We start from the raw sequence: 18,976 nt of genomic DNA on the forward strand, positions 1-18,976 counted from the left end.
TGTTAAACAGATTTTTAATTAATAAGGAATTATCACATACACTATACATGGGGATTACCAATTTTCCAAAGAATTAGAAAACAATAGAATATACTTAACACTAAATTAAATCAAGCACAATTTAATCATGTTAATGACTCCAAAGTTTGCTAGAAATACTTTACATTAGTAAATGAGATTCAGCAGTTGTCGAGTTTGACACAAATACAAGTGTATGCAGTAAATCAGGTTACTGAGATTATATCAATATTTTGGAGGTGCTAATAACAATGAAATTCAGATCATAGAAACGTATAGACATGGTGTTTGTTATGTAATACAGGAGGATTAGTCATAACTTCATTCATTCATTTATTCATCCTACATTTGTTGAAAGCATGTAGGAAGCTTGGCTTCAGTTGTAGTAATTGTATTGTTATAAGTAGGAATTGCATTAACAAAACTTTGTATTTTCATGAAGTTGACCAAACAGTTCAGAGATAAGAAAAGTTACGTATAGGAGTATATGCTTGATAATATGGAAGCACAGGAGAGAGTTTCTCAACCTAGTCCTAGTGTTACGGACCCTCTAGTGTTGGTGGACCCCAACTAGGTCCTTTCCTTGCCTGGTGCCGCTAGCAACAATTACAGAAGAGGCCAGGTTCAGCAAAGCAGAGCGGAAGCTTTATTCGTTGATCAAGGAATGGGGAAGGGAGAACTCCTGCTCTAAAGACCCCTTCTCCAGGGGTGGGGTGGGGTGGGGGGATGGTGAGGGGAAGCGGAAAACTTTTAAGGGGTAAAGAGATGAATATGCAATCAGAACCCGGGAAAGGAGAGGTGAGTTCCTGAGAGAAGGAGCATGCGCAGTCCTCTGGTCTCCTTTGCATGCGGAACTAATCCAGCCTAACAAAGTGCAGTCCTCCTGTTGGGCGGAGATCCTAGCATGGTAAAGAAGCAAGGCAACTTTCTGTCTCATCTGTGCAGGCGCTGCCATCCTGGTCAGGCTGGAGCCAGTTCAGGGCAGTTGACTGTCGCCCTCTTGGTCCTTTTTGGCTTCAGAGTGGTTCTGTGGTTTTGCTTATGTGGTATCTGCCTGAGTTTCTGTTAAACAAGTACAGCTGTGGGCATAGACGGATAGATTTTGGTGTTGGGGAAGAAAAGTAGGTTAGCCTCTGTGCAGGATGGGTCTCTTCCCTGTGACATTAGGTTGGAAAAAGGAGAAGAATTTTTTGGGAAACTCACCTCTCTATGTTTGAAATGCTGAGGTTTGTTGCCAGTGTATCCATCGTGCATATGGGAGCATATTTAATGGAAAGAGAGATAAGTGCATGTAGTGGAGTAAAGAATTCAAGGTGAAAGTCTTGGGTATTGCTGGTTTAGACTGATTGAATATGTAAGAGAAGGCAGTCCTTTCTGCAAACCTGTTGATGACGACTGAGAAGGTATTGGAAACCACTTTTCACTGAGTTAGTAATGCTGGCCCATTTTTTTTCTAAAAAAGCATAGTGTTTAAATGCAACTCTGGTTTCTTTATCAGTGGCCTTTAGGGATTGAAGTTCAGCTGAAAAATTCATAAGAATTTACACACTGATTTCGTAAACAAATACATGTAGGCAAAAGGATCATTTGTTAATCTGTAATTAGGACATATGTATCATTCAGAGGCCAGTCTGGAGATAGAACTATAGCAGTTTTCATTGTTGTTTTTTTCTGATTTTGGTTTTGATCAGGAGTATTTAATATAAAGATGTAATATTAGTCATTGTAGGATTGGAAAGGCAGAAAGGGTATACTAATGCCTCCGAGATAGTAGCTACTGGAAGGTGATTCCATCCTAAGGCTGGGGCATTTGAAAGGTTGAAATTATTAAAACATTGGAGATGGAGTAGGGAATCTGCAGAGCCTGAAAGTCAGGAGGATGAAACTCGGATGTCCAAGGAGGAACCACTGCTCACTCTGTGAAGCTGACATCTCTGAGGAGGTGTGATAAGGTTGGTCCTGAAAGTGTTTGGATAGTGCAAACTGAAATCAATTGCTGTTACTAAAATGGAATTGTTAGGGTGAAAATATGTTGCTATGGTAAGAGCAGCAAGAAGCAAAAACAGGAACGGGAAACAAACATTAAGGAATGTGTCCCTTCTTTTTCCTTAATTTTTCCACTACTTTTCTAGTACCTAATACTGGTACAGACTTACAGAACCCAGAGGACAAAGCAGTCCCAGTCCCAGAATCACAGACTGAGTATAAAGCACGGGGTTAACTGGAACAACAGAACTTATAACATACATTAGCAATAAGCATACTTGAGTATAATCTTGCAGTAGCCCTGTATAATTTAAGTTTAAGGTTGGAAATGAAACTTTGTGAAGAATTTGCTTTTGCTCCCATAGAATTGAAAGTTGATTACTAGTCAATGCATTTATACTTTTAAAAAGCTTAGTTAGATAAAAGTTGTAGAATATTGTCATAAGTTCAACATGCTTCAAAATAGAGAAAGCTCAATGAGTGGATGGATCCCTCTTGAAGTCATTTTATTCTTCTTTGCTGTTTTTATTAAAGATTGGTATTTAATTTTGTTTCTGGAATACAGTGTGAAAGTTTGGACTGAATTAAGGATATCTGAACATAAATACAAAATTTGCATCGAGGCAATAAACTAGTTTTGTATTTCTTTCCTTTTTCATGTTACTAAAAGAAAAAATTGCTTTAATTCTGAAATATTCTCATTTCAGCTTTATCATGTTTTATCATTTTCTCAAGTATCAATCCACAATTAGCAATGGGAAGAGGTGAAAGAATCTGGTCTTCTGATTATTCATGTAAAAATCTAAAAAGAGCTCAGGATTAGAACAGCCACGAGCTAAACTGTTGGAACTCTTACAAAACTATAGAAATTGCTCAACACAGGAATTCACTCAAAGATGAAATAATATTTAGAGGAAATTATTATTTTCCTTTATTAATGTTGATGTTAAATTGTTAAATTGGGTATCATGTCAAAACTGAGCATTTTGTTTCTTAAGGGGAAAAAGGTAGGCGGAAAGTTGATCAAGCAAAACAATAAGAAATGAGATTTTGTAAAATAAGTAGATTTTAATTGCATCAGTTGCTAAAGTATTATTTTTCCCTCAAGTATTCTAAGTCAATTTTTCATATGCATCATTGCATAACACCAAAGTTGCTTATTGTCCCCCATTTAGATTTTGCTTCTAATCATAAGTCTTTTGAGCAAATTAATAAGTTTGCATATTTTACCTGACTCTCAAGATGATTTTCTTTTAATTCAGCAACTAACTACTGTGGGTTTCTTAAAAGTATTATAGCATTATATAGTTCTGTGAGTTTTCTGATTTATTCTTTGCTAATAATTAGGCATTGTGGGAAATTTAACATCAAGTTTGAAGTTTATACCTAAGATAAATTGTAATACCTATATTTTTGATATAAAAGACTAAAAAAGACATGGATCTCTTTAGTCTTCAAGAAAGAGAGGCCTTTGCAAGCCCTTTGGAAAATTATTTCTTTAGCTTTATTAAACTAGGTAAATAAATATTAACATAATTATATTTTTGATTCAATTAATTAAATTAATAAACATATTAGGCTTGGTTTAAAAGGGAGAAAATATTATCAAATACTTATAATCTCATAATCTCAATTTTTTAAAATCGTGAGAAAATATTTTAAAATTCTTATTAAAAGCAAACAATAAACTATGGCATTTCAAGATGTTCAGGTATGCTTATGTATATAGAATAGAATGTTTTTACTTTTGAATGATAGTTTACTACAAAGTCATAGGTAATAATGAGAGTAGTATCCGTTATCATTTATTAAAAGAATACTCTGTGGTCAGCACTGTGCTAGACTTTATTTATGCTTTTATTCAACAGATTTCTTGATTGATTTTTGTGTATTAGACATTAGGTGAGACAACTGAGACCTCAAAGATTAATAAGGAAAATCTTCTGCCTTTAAGATGACAATACAATATGATAAGCATTGGAGATATAAATATGTTTTTAACTTTTTCATTCCTTTATTTATTCATGCACTCATTTAACAAGTATCTATTTTGGCAGACATTGTGCTAAATGGTGATAATTCAAAGGTGAACAGATGTAGACCAAATACTTTCCAAAAAGGACTTTATAGTATGGAGTAGGAGGTAGAAATTAATGGGATTAGTAGATAAGTAAATTTAAAACTGAACTGTTATAAAAATTACATGGGAGCTACATGGTCCTATGAGAGGGTATGATAGGAGTGTCTACCCTAATCAGGAAAGATAGGAAAATATTTCCTGAGATCTGAAGAATGAACTAGAGTGTGTTGGGGATCAGAGGAGCCAGCATCTTGGCAGAAAGACCATTATGTATTAAGGTCCTGTGAGAGGGAGAGGAATATTTTAGAAAGTGAAAAGGGACAAATGTGACTACTTTGGTAGATAAAATTCAAACAATTTAGAGCCTTCAAGTTAAGAATTTTGATATTTATCCTAAAAATTAAGAGAATATTAATATTATTTACTCAGTCAGATGTACTGGTGGTATTATTGAACCAATGCAGTTTTCATTTTTAAAAATTGCTCTGGCTCTAGTGAAAAACTTGAAGAAAGAATGAGATAAAGACAAGTGCATCTCTAGGAGACAATGTAAGAAGCTATACTTAACAATATTTGCATTCATTTCAGTGAGCTCATAGCTCTCTTGGAGCTAATCCATAAAAAAAGATCTGCTGTTCTAGAGATTTAGTAATTAAAATAAAATTTTATAAAAGAGCTAGTAAGACTAGCTCTGAGATCTGAAGTTTATTTTATCATGGAGGAAAGAACTAGAACAAACCCATGGATTTTGAACTCTTTATATACGGTACTTTTTAATACAATAGTCCAAGATTGACAATATGAGACTATTCTGCCTTGCAGACATTTGCTTATGTTAAGCCCATGGGATTAAGAAACACATCTATACAGCTACACATCTCAGGTTTTTAGTTATCATTGGTTTTGCATTTATTTCTTGTGATTTAGAATTCTTCTGTGAAAGGGAGTGTGACTTCAGTATTCATTTTGAATCAGTAACAATGATGATCAAAGCATTAAAAACAAAATGATAGGTAATATTTGGTTTGTGTATACAATAAAATAAACACTGCTCTAAGAATCATCATCTCAAGAAACAAAATTCTGAGGTGAAACTTTTTGTTATTATTATCCTAGAGATATGAGGAAATTGAAGATTGGAAGAGTAACTCACATAAAATTATATAGTTAACAAGAAGAAATTGAATTCAAGCCAGTGTCTGTTTGACTCCAAAAACCATACTCTCCCTTATTGGGAAGCAGGTAGGGAAGGTCAGTTGCAAATAGTAAGTAAAATCATCCCCTACATTGTCACTTTTAAGCCAACTAGTTTATAGAGGTATTAAGTGCAATGAACAAGGGTTTTTTGAGATAGAGAATAAAAACAAGTAAAATAGAATTTTAGTGAATACCACATAATCGTAAGAATATATACATTCTAGATTTAACACAAAATTTACTATTTTTAACTTCCTGTTTCAAATTGCCAGAAAATATGTAAAACAATAGAGATAAAATTTTAGAAAAAACTTTCCCCTTCTTTTCTCATAAGAGACAAATAAGAATGTGATGTATCCCTTTTGTTGTATCCTGCTTAATACTTTCTACATAATATTTTGTTTCTCTGTAAATAAATGAAAGAATTTCACAATAATTTAATTATACTGTTTTGTTAAGCCTTCCTGGCACATTGGAAGAAGTAATAAAAATGAAACTGGGTTTGTTCGGTTAGTACAATGATGATAGTGGAATATTTTAATCTCTTTCTCTAGAGTGCATTCAAGGCATCACAATTTCTCCTCATTATAACCAGAGATGGAAGGAGCTTGTAGTGGAAGTTGAATAACCCTCTCTGGGTTGATAAAACATATTGTGAAGAGAATACAACATGCTTAGTTGTGAATATGAAAGACTAATTCTGTACAGAATGTTTTTAATTTTTAAAAATAACTTGCTTCATGCAGTTTGATTTTAGTAAGATTTAACTTTTTTAACATTAGATCCTCTGACTTTATTCATCATTTTTTGTTTTAATTAAAGTATAATTGATTTACTATATTCTAGTTTCAGGTGTACAGCATAGTGATTCAATATTTTTTTATAGATTATACTCCATTTAAAATTATAAAGTATTGGCTATTTTCCCTGTGCTATACATTACATCTTTGTATCTTATTTATTTTTACATAGTAGTTTGTATCTCTTAATCCCATACCTTTATCTTGCTTCTCCTCCCCTCCTTCTCCCCACTGGTAACCGCTAGTTTGCTTTCTAGATTTATGAGCCTGTTTCTGTTTTGTTATATACATTCGTTTTATTTTTCAGATTCCACACGTAAGTGATAACATACAGCAGTGATCCCCAACACACACCCCCTCCCACCCCTGGGCCGCACAGCAGGAGGTGAGCGGCGAGTGAGCGAGTGAAGCTTCACCTGTATTTACAGCTGCTCCCCATCACTCGCATTACCGCCTGAGCTCCGCCTCCCGTCAGATCAGCGGCGGCGTTAGATTCTCATAGGAGCGCGAACCCTACTGTGAACTGCGCATGCGAGGGATCTAGGTTGCGCGCCCCTTATGAGAATCTAATGCCTGGTGATCTGAGGTGGAGCTGACGCGGTGATGCTAGCACTGGGGAGTGGCTGCAAATACAGATTATCATTAGCAGAGAGGTTTGACTGCACAGAGACCATAATAAATCAATTGCTTGCAGACTCATACCAAAACCCTATCAGTGGGCTTCCCTGGTGGCGCAGTGGTTGAGAGTCCGCCTGCCGATGCAGGGGACGCGCGTTCGTGCCCCGGTCCGGAAAAATTCCACATGCCGCGGAGCGGCTGGGCCCGTGAGCCATGGCCGCTGAGCCTGCGCGTCCGGATCCTGTGCTCTACAGTGGGAGAGGCCACAACAGTGAGAGGCCCGCGTACCGCAAAAAAAACAAAAAACAACAACCCTATCAGTGAGTGGCAAGTGAAAACAAGCTGAGGGCTCCCACTGATTCTGCATTATGGTGAGTTGTATAATTATTTCATATATGTTACAATGTAATAATAGTAGAAATAAAGTGTAAAATAAACGTAATGTACTTGAATCATCCCTAAACCATCCCCCCACCACCCTGGTCCATGGAAAAATTGTCTTCCACAAAACCTGTCCCTGGTGCCAAAAAGGTTGGGGACCGCTGACATACAGTATTTGTCTTTCTCTGTCTGACTTATTTCAGTAAGCATAATAATCTCTCTAGCTCCATCCACATTGTGGTGAGTGGCAGAATTTCATTCTTTTTATAGCTGAGTAATATTTCATTGTGTATGTATATATGGATATATATATAGAGAGAATGTTGTGTATATATATATTTTTTCAAATTAACAAACTGTAATTGTTTTCCCAAAGATATTTTTTTCATACACATCCATCATACACTGTAACCAAAAAAAGCAGTGTACGTGAAATAAGAGAAAATAAAGTAAAAATCCATAGCATAGGTAAGGAGGCTCTAGTCTGGAGCACAGCTGAGTTTCCAGCAATATAAGGAGGCTCAAAAGTTTCTTTTATAAGAATGCCTGCTAACAAGGGTTCCAGCCACATGGTCGGTTGGTCTGTAGGTCAGTCTTGAGTACTCGAAACAGTTCTGTTCGGTTTTTTTCCCTTAGCATTTAGAATAGCCATCATTGTCCTGCAATACACAGAGCTATCCAGGAAAAATGAGGGAAGGAACCACAGAGGCAGTGTGAGATCCAAATACAACTCAGAGGTAATTTGTCCAGTGGTGCCTAGGGAAGGAAGAAGGGAATGGCACTCCAGGGTTAGCCATCTTCCTTAAGGGGAGTGTACCAGCTGTTTTTATCGTGGATCTGCACCGAGGACATGTAGGACTGCTGTGCTCTTGTCAGGCTGTATTGAGATTTTTTGGCTCCAAACTGCACACGTGCTTTTCCCTTCACTAGTGTGGCACTGATCTGCATGATCACTGACTCTACTGAGTAGGCACTGCTCCAGCCCTGCTTGGTGAGAAGATCCATGCAGATGGCACCTCCATCTGTTGATGGACACTTAGGTTGCTTCCATATCTTCTTGGCTATTGTAAATAATGCTGCTATGAACAATGAGTTTCCATGTATCTTCAAGTTAGTGTTTTGTTTTTTTAAAAATATATGTCAAGGAGTGGAATTTCTGAGTCACATGATAGTTCTATTTTTAGTTTTTTGAGGAACCTCCGTAATGTTTTCCACAGTGGCTGCACCAATTTACATTCCCATTAACAGTGTACTTGGGTTCCCTTTTCTTCACATCCTCGCCAACAATTTTTATTTGTAGACTTTTTGATGTTAGCCATTCTAACAGTTGTGAGGTGATATCTCATTGTGATATCTCATTTGCATTTCAATAATAATTATTGATGTTGACCTTTTCATGTGTCTACTAGCTATCTATATGTTTTCTTTGGAAAGATATCCAGTCAGGTCTTCTGCCCATTTTTTAATCGCGTTCTTTGGGGGTTTTTTTTTGCTGTTGAGTTGTATGAGCTGTTTATATACTTTGGATATTAATCCTTTATCTGGCATATCATTTGCAAATATTTTCTCCTGTTCAGTAGGTTGTCTTTTTGTTTCTTGGGTGGTTGCCTTTGCTGTACAAAAGTAGGTCCCATTTGTTTATTTTTTCTTTTATTTCTTTTGCCTTAGGGACAGATTCAAAAATATATTGCTACAATTTATGTCAAAGAGTGTTTTGCCTATGTTCTGTTTTAGGAGTTTTATGGTTTCCAGTGTTATATTTAGGTCTTTAATCCATTTTGAGTTTATTTCTATATATAGTATGAGAAAATGTTCTAAATTCATTCTTTTACATGTAGCTGCCCAATTTTCCCAGAACCAGGAGATTTAACTTTTTTTCTTCTTTCTTTACCACTGCCCTCTGTCTTTAGATAGTCTTAAAGGTTAGGTTTTACAGGAAAAGTAAAAAACAAATCTGAATTTATCTTTTTAACTTCCCCCCTCAAAAGTCTACTCAGATTAAAGGGTATTAATGCCGTCCCTTCTCTTTTTAATGATAGGTTTCGACCACTGGAAATATCTTAACTATGTTCAAAGTGTATTTTAAGTTATGGAGATAATGTGCAAGATGATGACATAGCTTATTTAAGGTTTGCAGAGTACATTCCTGTCACTGGATGCTGGTTATGTACAATACCTAGCATTTTGTTTACATTCTAGTACATCCCCCATCCATGGTATGAAGACATAAAGTTCCATTTTCCTATTCACACATTCTTAAAGCACCCTGAAAAGAAACATAACATGCTAAAATTGTTTTGTTCTTTGTGGCACTACTCAGGTTTAGGTTAAACCCAAATCTTCATAATTTCTTCCATGGTTTGACAATTCTGTCTGCTTATTGTAAACCCAATGAAGCTTTCTACAGGAGAAAGCCTAGCTTTGGGGAAAGCAGTTGCAGAAGGCTGCAAAAGACAGTGAAATGAACAATGCTAACCTCAGTTTGTTAATTAAAGTCATTGGTTAGCTTTAGAGAATACTGTATACACAATTAAGCAAGCATTTCACACTGATCTTCCTCATTAACTGGTTTTGAGATATTCGGCTGAACAGAAAATTGATGGGCAGGGTAAACACGCTCTAGTTGCCTTATTAGCTCATGTAGTATAATTACTGGTGTTCAATATCTATCAACAAAGCAAAGGTGCTTTAAATGTCATATAAACACTAGAAATAAAAATACAGCACAAAGGAATTTCACACAGTCAGCCATCTGAATGAAAGTCAACTTCTTATTAATTCTGTTTTATAATGTAGAAAACTCAACTTAGGGAAAGAAAGACAAAAAGAAAAAGTACCTTATTTGATTTTAAATTGCCACTTCTGAGCGTTAGAGAGGCATTTAAGAGGGTGTTTACTAGCTTTATAAAACCTCACATTAACTTGGAATACTAATATAGCTATCTAAAAAAGTCAGACTAAATGATACCAGCAGAAATTCTCCCATTCTGTAGTCTCTCCCACTATGCAGAATAGGCCACCGGGAGGATTAAGGATTCCATCCTACAGAATGCAATAAAGTCTCTACAAGTGCAAACATGTTGGTGTGGTAGACTGAACTTACATTCAGGTATAAATTTTTAGAATGTTGTTTTCTTCTAATATCATTTTTACCAATTCTTAGATGTAGCTTTCCTATCATGCCTGCCATTTATCCATTTGATTATTGAGCTGGTACTTTTTAAGTAACCACTTTGTGCTAGGACTGCAGTAACATATACTTGAAATTCTTTGTACATAAAGGATGTCTCAGGGTAGTGGACAGGCTGTAATGGACAGCCCAGGTTGACTTTTCAGTGTTCATCCCCACTTCCTTTATTCCTAGGAGAACCTCTCTCCATACAGCCTTGTGACTTGGGGAAACCTGAGTCTACCCTCAGCTCCAGGTGGTGAGTGAGCTAAGGGTAATTCCAGTCCCCTTCCAAGAGATTAGTTTAGTAGTGAGCTCCTTACCCATTGAGCAATTGAGTCATTATTAGAGATTTGCTGGAGATTTGGGGAAAGTTATTCCATACTTTTAAATTCTTATGAGAGAGTTTCCAAAACTCTTTTCCTCTGGATTCTGTAAATAATAAATGTCAACACAGAAAATGTTTCAATCATTTTTCACATGAAGGAAACAGCCCATAGAAGAAGGGATCACAGAGAGGAAGGCACATTCAAGGCAACAGTAGTTCAAAGAAAGCAGAAACATGGGATTAAGCTGACCCTCAGGAAACCCACTTTACCTCTGACTTTATTATTTTTATGTCAGTATATGTTGTTTTTACTGGTACTTGGAGTCATAGTACATTAGTTTATAAATCAGAGAAATCCCTTTATCAAAAAAATTATTCAGAACCATTTTATTTCTTATTGTTTTCTCATCTTTCTGTCACAATTTGTCATAAAAAATGTGGGCTTCCCTGGTGGCGCAGTGGTTGAGAGTCCGCCTGCCAATGCAGGGGTCACGGGTTTGAGCCCCGGTCCGAGAAGATCCCACATGCTGCGGAGCGGCTGGGCCCGTGAACCATGGCCGCTGGGCCCGCGCGTCCGGAGCCTGTGCTCCGCAACGGGAGAGGCCACGACAGTGAGAGGCCCGTGTACCGCAAAAAAAACAAAACAAACAAAAAAGTAACAAGTCAAGACTACCTGATTATTGGTATATTATACAAAAGGAATTTCTTAATTAATCATCTTTGTTAATGTAATACATGCTCATAGTTTATAAATCAAATAGTTCTGAAATGCTTGTATATATCATTTAGATGCAATATCTAAACTGTGAGAACACCAACTGATTTTTCTGAGGACTTCTGGTATCTGGATGTGCTCTATTTTCTCCCTTTTTCTGTTTAGTTTAGTATTTCTTTTTTAATTGGAGACTTTCATCAAATATCTGGTGATTTTTGGCTATTTGTTAATAGTTAAAATTAAGAACTGAGATAATTAAAAGTCTTAAAAAAACAACATTTATATACTTTCACCAAGTAACTTGATTTCCTTATTTCCCTCCTACATCACAAGTTTCTGTATCCCAATCTCCTCAGCTGGCTTCTCCTCCTGTGTCTGAATTTTAAATTCCATTCTCTCCTGAAATACCCCATTTTCAGAGAATTCCCTGAGCAAACTTATTGAAAATGCTACTCCCCACCAGCCACTCACTAATCCTTATAGTCAGTGCTCCAAAGCACTGATTTTTATTTCAATTTTGAAGTTTTAAAATTTGAAATATTACAAATATTTGAAATATTACACAGCTCTATGCTCTGGTTTATGGTCTGTCCCCTCCTCCTTGTGCCTAAGGTCCATGAGGTTGCAGATAAAATCCTGTTTGAATCTGTATTGCCGTGTAATATGGTGCCTGGCACGATAGATTCTCATTAAATATTCATTGGGTAAATGTATTACCCTTAAATGAGTACTAAGTTCAGCATGTCTATTCTTAAGGGCAGATTGTTCTTTATTAAACTTTTTTGGGGGGAGAGGTGTTGCAGGTATAAATAGAAAGATTGTTTCAAAAGTCTAGACAAGTCACTACAGTTTAAGACCTCTTAAGTTATATATTCAATGTATGCATGGCAGGCAGTGCTAACCATTGTGCCAAAACTCACAAGGAAAGTCTGGCATTTTTGTAAAGTAATTTCAGTGCAAGTATCTTTAGCTTTAGAACCTAGATGACTGGGAAACTGAAATAATTTCCCACTAAAAAAACAGTGATGCACTCAGTGAATCTGTCATTCTGTCACATAAAGGACTAAGGGACTCTTCTTGATTTACTCTAGAGGATTTTTTAAAGTAGTTCCTTTGGAAAAGTCTTCATCTTGCTTAAAGCTACACCTGGTAAATGATGCTCAACAAGGCAGTTTAATTTCATCTAAATTATTTCATGTGTTAATAGATCACTAAGAGAGGAGAGAGCACTAGATACCATTTTTAAAGAAATATTTGGAAGTACACATTCCACGTATTTTGGAAATTTTATTAATGAGGGAAAGACGAGGACTGAAAGCCTTTGTTATTGTTCTTTTTTTCCCTGTGAATTCAGATATTAGACTTCAACTAAATTCAGCAAATGTTAATTGACTGGCTTCTGCATGGAAGGTACTCTTGGATTTAGATACTAGAGATACATAGATAATTAATCTGGGAAACCTTTTTCACAGGAAAACTCAATGTAAGCAAATGTTTGCAACACATATAGAAAAGTGGTATGTGCCAAGTCATACAGAATGGAGTGAAAAAGAAGGAATGATTATCTCTGGTTTGGAGGATATGTGACTGAGGACATTCTAGGAAACCTGAAGTAAACTCTGAAGGCTTGTTGGGGCTTTAGGAACCATAAGGAGTAATTCAGATCAGACTGCTCCAACTTCGATAGAGTTTTAGTAGCCTCGAAAATTTGAGGAGTGAGTTTGCTGGGAACCACAGGGGTAAGTGTGTGCATGCGTTTAAGTCTGTGTTAGGGAGAGACAGAGAGAACCACTTTAGTGACATTTACGCAAAAGACTCATATTTTAAAATGGCTTAAAGCATATAAAGTTTGAATCAAATTGGAGTTCGATTTTGGCAACTATAATTCAGGCTTATACAGCAGGAAGCTAAGAAGTTTTTTCAATATAGTACTCCTATGCTTTAAATAATCAGCAGGGTTGCAATGTCTTTATAATTTATATATTGTTAAATAGAAAAACAAGATCCTCAGTAAGCAACCCAAACTATTTGTGACACAGATGCTTATCCTCCTTGATTGTATTTATATTTTCTATAAAAGGGAGGTTTACAGAATTTAAAAAAAAAAAGATGCAAAGCACCAGCAATTACTTTGTATTTGAGGTAAGGGAGGAGAGACAGGAGTCATATCCATGTCACTTCTTAAAAGTGCAGTAGTAAATTTTTCCATATTGGTCTTTATTTCTCTGTCTCCTTTAACCTTGGAACATGTTAGATTTTACTCCTCTGTGGCTTACAAGGAATAACATTTATTAGCTGGATATTATGCACAGTTGTTACCATTAATTACTTTGATACTAAATCAGGATAATAATACTCAGCTTAAGATAAATTAAAAGTTGCTTTGTATTCTGGAGTCTGACTTGTCAAGAGAAAAAAAAACTCTCCTATGCTTAAAGAAAACAAACATCTAAACTGAGAATAATCTAATATTGAAGGAAGACAAAACACTAAAATGTTATTTTTGGTCTCAATTCAATAGCTTAGATTAGAAAGAACTTATTTTTTACAATAAAGCAAAATAATTTATTTTGTACTATCTATATATTTAGGTATGTCAGCTGCCCATATCTCATGAAATATTAGTATCCTCATGAGACAAAAGAAAATAACACAGAAAATGAATGTGTCAGTACTTGGGTTATATATTATTAGTTTAAAAGTTATATCGTTTATTTTTTGTGATTGCTAGGTTAGGACAAGATTTTAACTTTAGCCATCAAGGACTTTAATTCTGAACATAAAAGGAAAAACATAACTGTGTCTCTGTGAGTGCATATCATTTTGGGAGCTGTCAGACTTTTCTGAAAAGGTAATTAATAATTCATGAAAAATAGAAAACTCTCTCATCCGTGGGTGTTTGGTCTCAGAGGTGTAGACTGAGGTGTAAGACCAAAAAAAATCTATGGAAATGTATACAGCTACAGGCAGCCTTCTTGCTGATCTGGTAACTAACCTGCAGCCCTGAAAAAGACAGGCTTCCTCCCTGCCAGTAACAGGAGATGAAAACCCAAAAGGCAGTTTGTCTGGAAAATAAAGACATGGCATTTGAAAGTGTTTCTACTTGTAGGAAGAAATGCTGCATTAAAGGTTTAAGTACCTCATAAGACTTGGTATCTCTTATGTAGAGAGTCTATATGTTTTTCTGAACTACATCTGTGGGTTATAAAAATTCTCTTTGTTTTTATATAATTACCATTTCTTTTTCCCCTTGTCATCCTCACAATGAAGCATTTAAATAATATAAAAAATAATAATTAAATATATAATCCAAAACATATTCTAACACTCTGATATAAACACCAATAATATTTTAAAATTCACATTTCATATGTTTTCTATGGATACACATATATATCACATCATATTATCATCTATTTTATGAATATAATCAATTTTATTTTTATTTTATTTTATTTTATTTTTTGGTGGTATGTGGGCCTCTCACTGCTGTGGCCTCTCCTGTTGCGGAGCGTGTGGCTCACGGGCCCAGCCACTCCACGGCATGTGAGATCTTCCCAGACCAGGGCACGAACCCGTGTCCCCTGCATCGGTAGGCGGACTCTCAACCACTGTGCCACCAAGGAAGCCCAATTTTGTAGATTTTAAAGATTTTCTTTTCTTTGAACTTTCTCCCGAACTCCTCTCTAAGATAACAATCTTTATAAATATTTTCATAGCCTTCTCTCGTCTCCTATCATACAGACAGTAGAAAATTTTGGTCATTTTATTCTATGTGAGGTCACATTATATGCACTGCTTCCTTGCTTTCTGCTTTCAGCCATGCATCTTTAAGTCAACGGATACAAAGGTAACCAATTTCATTTAATGAGTTGCTGAACCTCAATTTGTTCAACTATTCCACAATTGATGGGATATGCTTAGCTTCTAGTGTTTTGTAACTATGCAAAAGATGTTACAAGAAAGCTTCTGCAGCAAATATCCTAAGGTCCATGTGCTTATAATTCTGTGGAAGAGACATGACATTTTTAATTGAAATGCATATTGCCAGTTTGCTTTCCAAAAAGACTAAATTTATTAACAAAAATTTTCTATGAAATATTAGCTTCTGTTTCATCTCAAACATCAGTAGTTATTATTACTCTTTTTAATTTTTATTAATCTGATAGGTGATTAATAGATTATTTTTGTTAAGTGTTGTTTTCTATATTGGCTATTGACTTTGAACCTGATTTCAGTTATTCATTGGCTGTTGGCTTGGCTCTTTTGTGATGTTCACTCAGTCTTGTACCCATTTTCATTAGATTTTTTGACCTTTAGTCATCAGTTTATAACCAATGTACTATATTATAGATAATTTATCTTATTTGTCTTGCTATTTTCCCCATTCTCTCAGATGCATTTGATATTGTCTATGATATATTATAGCATGCCACATAATTAATTTCATAGCCAAATATATTTCTTTCTGATTTTTTTCTGACATAGAACAGATATGCTTATCTTTAGCTTGTTTTGGCCTAACCACATACAAATCCTTTATTTATTTATTTTATTCATTTAATATTGGAGTTTATAATTTATTTTGTAATAATAGCCAACATTATTTTATTCTAGATAGCCAGTTTTAGTAACACTATTTATTAAATTAACATTCATTTGTCTCACTGAATTAAAGTTCAAACTTTTTAATAAAATGAATTCACAAAAATATTTGCTTCTATTTCTGGATTTTCTACTCTGTTCTACTAATTTAGTTGATTATTTCTGTAATAATCTCATACTTTTTTAATTAAAATTTTTTGGAGTATAGTTGATTTACAATGTTGTGTTAGTTTCTTCTGTACAGCAAAGTGAATCAGTTACAACCTCATACTCTTGATTACAGTAACTTTATAGTATATTTTAACAATTGGTAAGGCAAAGTACTTATGATTATTTTATTTTTATAATGTTCTTGTCTATATTTAAACATTTATTTTGTTCACATTTACTTTATGTTGATTTTATCCAATTTCCCATTTCCTTTTCCACCATAAATATTGGGACTCAATTATAATCATATTAAAACTCTATATTAATTTTGGGAGGATTGTCACTTGTCTTTCTGTCAAGAATATGATAGGCCTTTCTATTTTCAATGTTTATGTTTTCTAGTAATAAAGAATATCTGACATCAAAGATCCTGTTAGTTCTTTTTAATTAATTTAGACTTTTACATCATTTGGTTATGGACTATTTGTAAAAATTGATATATGTTTTGGAAGCCAGATGAAATGCTAAAATCTTTTTTATTGTCACCTACAATTCTTTCACATTTCATTCAGGACTTTTGCAATTTTTACATGATCAGTTCTTGGATATATCATCAAACTACAGAAGATTTCTTGTCTTGGAGTGGCTCTTTGGTATGTGAAGTCAACTTGAAACTCATTTCTTCATCAAAAAAATAAACACACACGCTTTTTTTTTTCTTTTCTGGTAGATTTTAGATGTTAATTTTTTTCCTTTAATAGTTTTTCTCCTTATTTAACCTCCTTGACTCTCTGTGATCCCATTTAGTTTGTAATATAGGAAATGTTAATTGCAAGATAATTTTTTTTCCCTAAAATTTCAACTTAAGAGTATTGATCTTTTCAAATCCAAGAGTGGAGAATTCCATGCTGACTTAGAGGATCTGAGCTTTGTAGGTCATGTTGTCTTCCCACTCATATTTAGTTTTTTTCTAGCTCTCTGCACCTCCAGTCCAGGTTTAATTCTGGAGCTCATGGTTTTCATAGCAAACACAGCAGACCCAACTTTGCCCATTTATCTTAATGCTGTAACTTCCTAAGAAACAGGCTATTGAAGGTAAACTTGATGCTAGCCCTGTGCTCAGAATTTTTCCCCTTTGTTTATATCTAATCAAAATGGTGCTCTATTTACATTTAATATAACGTCCACACTTCTTCCCAATGCTGTAACAGCCCTGCTTCTTTGTTTAGCAAGAAAACTATATTTGCTGGCCATTCTTCCTTGTCCAAGTAAGAAATAAAATTAATTTGTGTTTTTTTCATATGGGTGTGAATTATGATTAATTTGAACAAACCTAATAACCTCAAATACAGTCCTCCACTCTAAATCCCATGGATTTTGGGGAATTCTTAAACTTTATCAAATTTTGCAACAGTTTTCAGAACCATATTGTCTAAATATATTACTTTTTAATTGTCTTGAGCAAAATTTTTAAATGGGAAGAGTGCAATTTTAGTAAAATCTTTGTATTTTGTTCTGTCTTTCCCTATTCTCCTATTGACACATTTACTGCTCACACTGTCTCTATCAGCTCTGTTCACATCCTCAAATGTACCAAAATGTTTCAATAAAGTCTGCTGCTTTTCCCATAAGCTCAACTCCTCCACACTCCATGCTCTCCAAAATAAATCTCTGTCCTGTGCTTTACTCCAGTAAAGCTCTTGAAAGCAACAGAAGATAATCTGACAAACATTCGAACCAGGACATATTAAACAAACAGGATAAATACTAGAAATACCCTATGGAAATTAAAAGCTAAATGACTGACTCTGAATATCAAATAAAAAGTTCATATACTTCTTCATGTTGAGTAAAATGTAGTTAATTGCACAGAGATCATTACTTGTGGTGTGTGTGTGTGTGTGTGTGTGTGTATGTGTGTGAAGAATCCTGTATAAAGTGGCTTAAAACATGTTTGTTTTGTTTAGTAAATTTAAATCTTCAAAAGAAAAGCTGTCTATCCCTGAAATATCATAATTATACAGTGGAAAGAGGAGAACTGGATCATTAAGTTGTGAGTCAGCCATGGACACAGAGATGTTTTTCATGGCATTTATTGGGGAAGAGAATTCATTCAACTTCTTGTGTGAGAGAGAGATATAACACAGGTCACTAAGACAAGCCAGGAGTAGGGTGGGAGTATGTGGAATAGAAAAAGCTAGTACATCAAAATGCTAAGAAGAAAATTATACTCTTTTCTCTGTCTGGCTGGAATAAAGCATCATTAGTTTCCTCCAAATATTAAGTGTTAAAAATATATTAAACTTTGGAGGCAGTAAATAGTTTTCTTTGTTTCCTGGAGTTAAATCTATTTTGATGAGTTTGAGGAAGCTAATCTTTGACAGTGCATTTCCCAGTGAAGCAAAGTGGTAAATTGGAGCACTGGAATTACTATTAGAAAACTAATGTTGAGATTCCAGCTCTGTTAATTACAGATTATGTGATCTTGAGTGTAGATAATTGCTCAGCACTTCTATTTCCTCAGGCATAAAATAGTTAGGTTACTGCTACTGCTTACCTCACTATGTTATTCAAAATTACATTAAATGAAGTATGACAACAGCCCTACCTCAATAGTGGTATCTTACAATTGCTGTATTTATTGAAAATTGTATATGTGATGAAGACCTTAAGCACAACATTTACCATGTATGAAAGATTACTCTAAAAGCACAGAACTTAGAAAGTACTGTGGTGGACAGATTTTAAGATGTCCTTCATGAGCATTAACTCCTAATATCCACAGTTTTCTGTAATTCCCTCCCTGAAACATGGTGGGGAGGGTCTGTGACTTGCTTCTAACTGATGGGATATGACAAAGGTGATGGTATGTTTCATAATTATTTTGTGTCAGAGAAAACTCTGTCTAGCTAACAGACTCACTCTAGAA

The sequence above is a fragment of the Kogia breviceps genome, chromosome 6 (assembly GCF_026419965.1).
Source record: "Kogia breviceps isolate mKogBre1 chromosome 6, mKogBre1 haplotype 1, whole genome shotgun sequence".
In the NCBI taxonomy this organism is placed as follows: Eukaryota; Metazoa; Chordata; class Mammalia; order Artiodactyla; family Physeteridae; genus Kogia; species Kogia breviceps.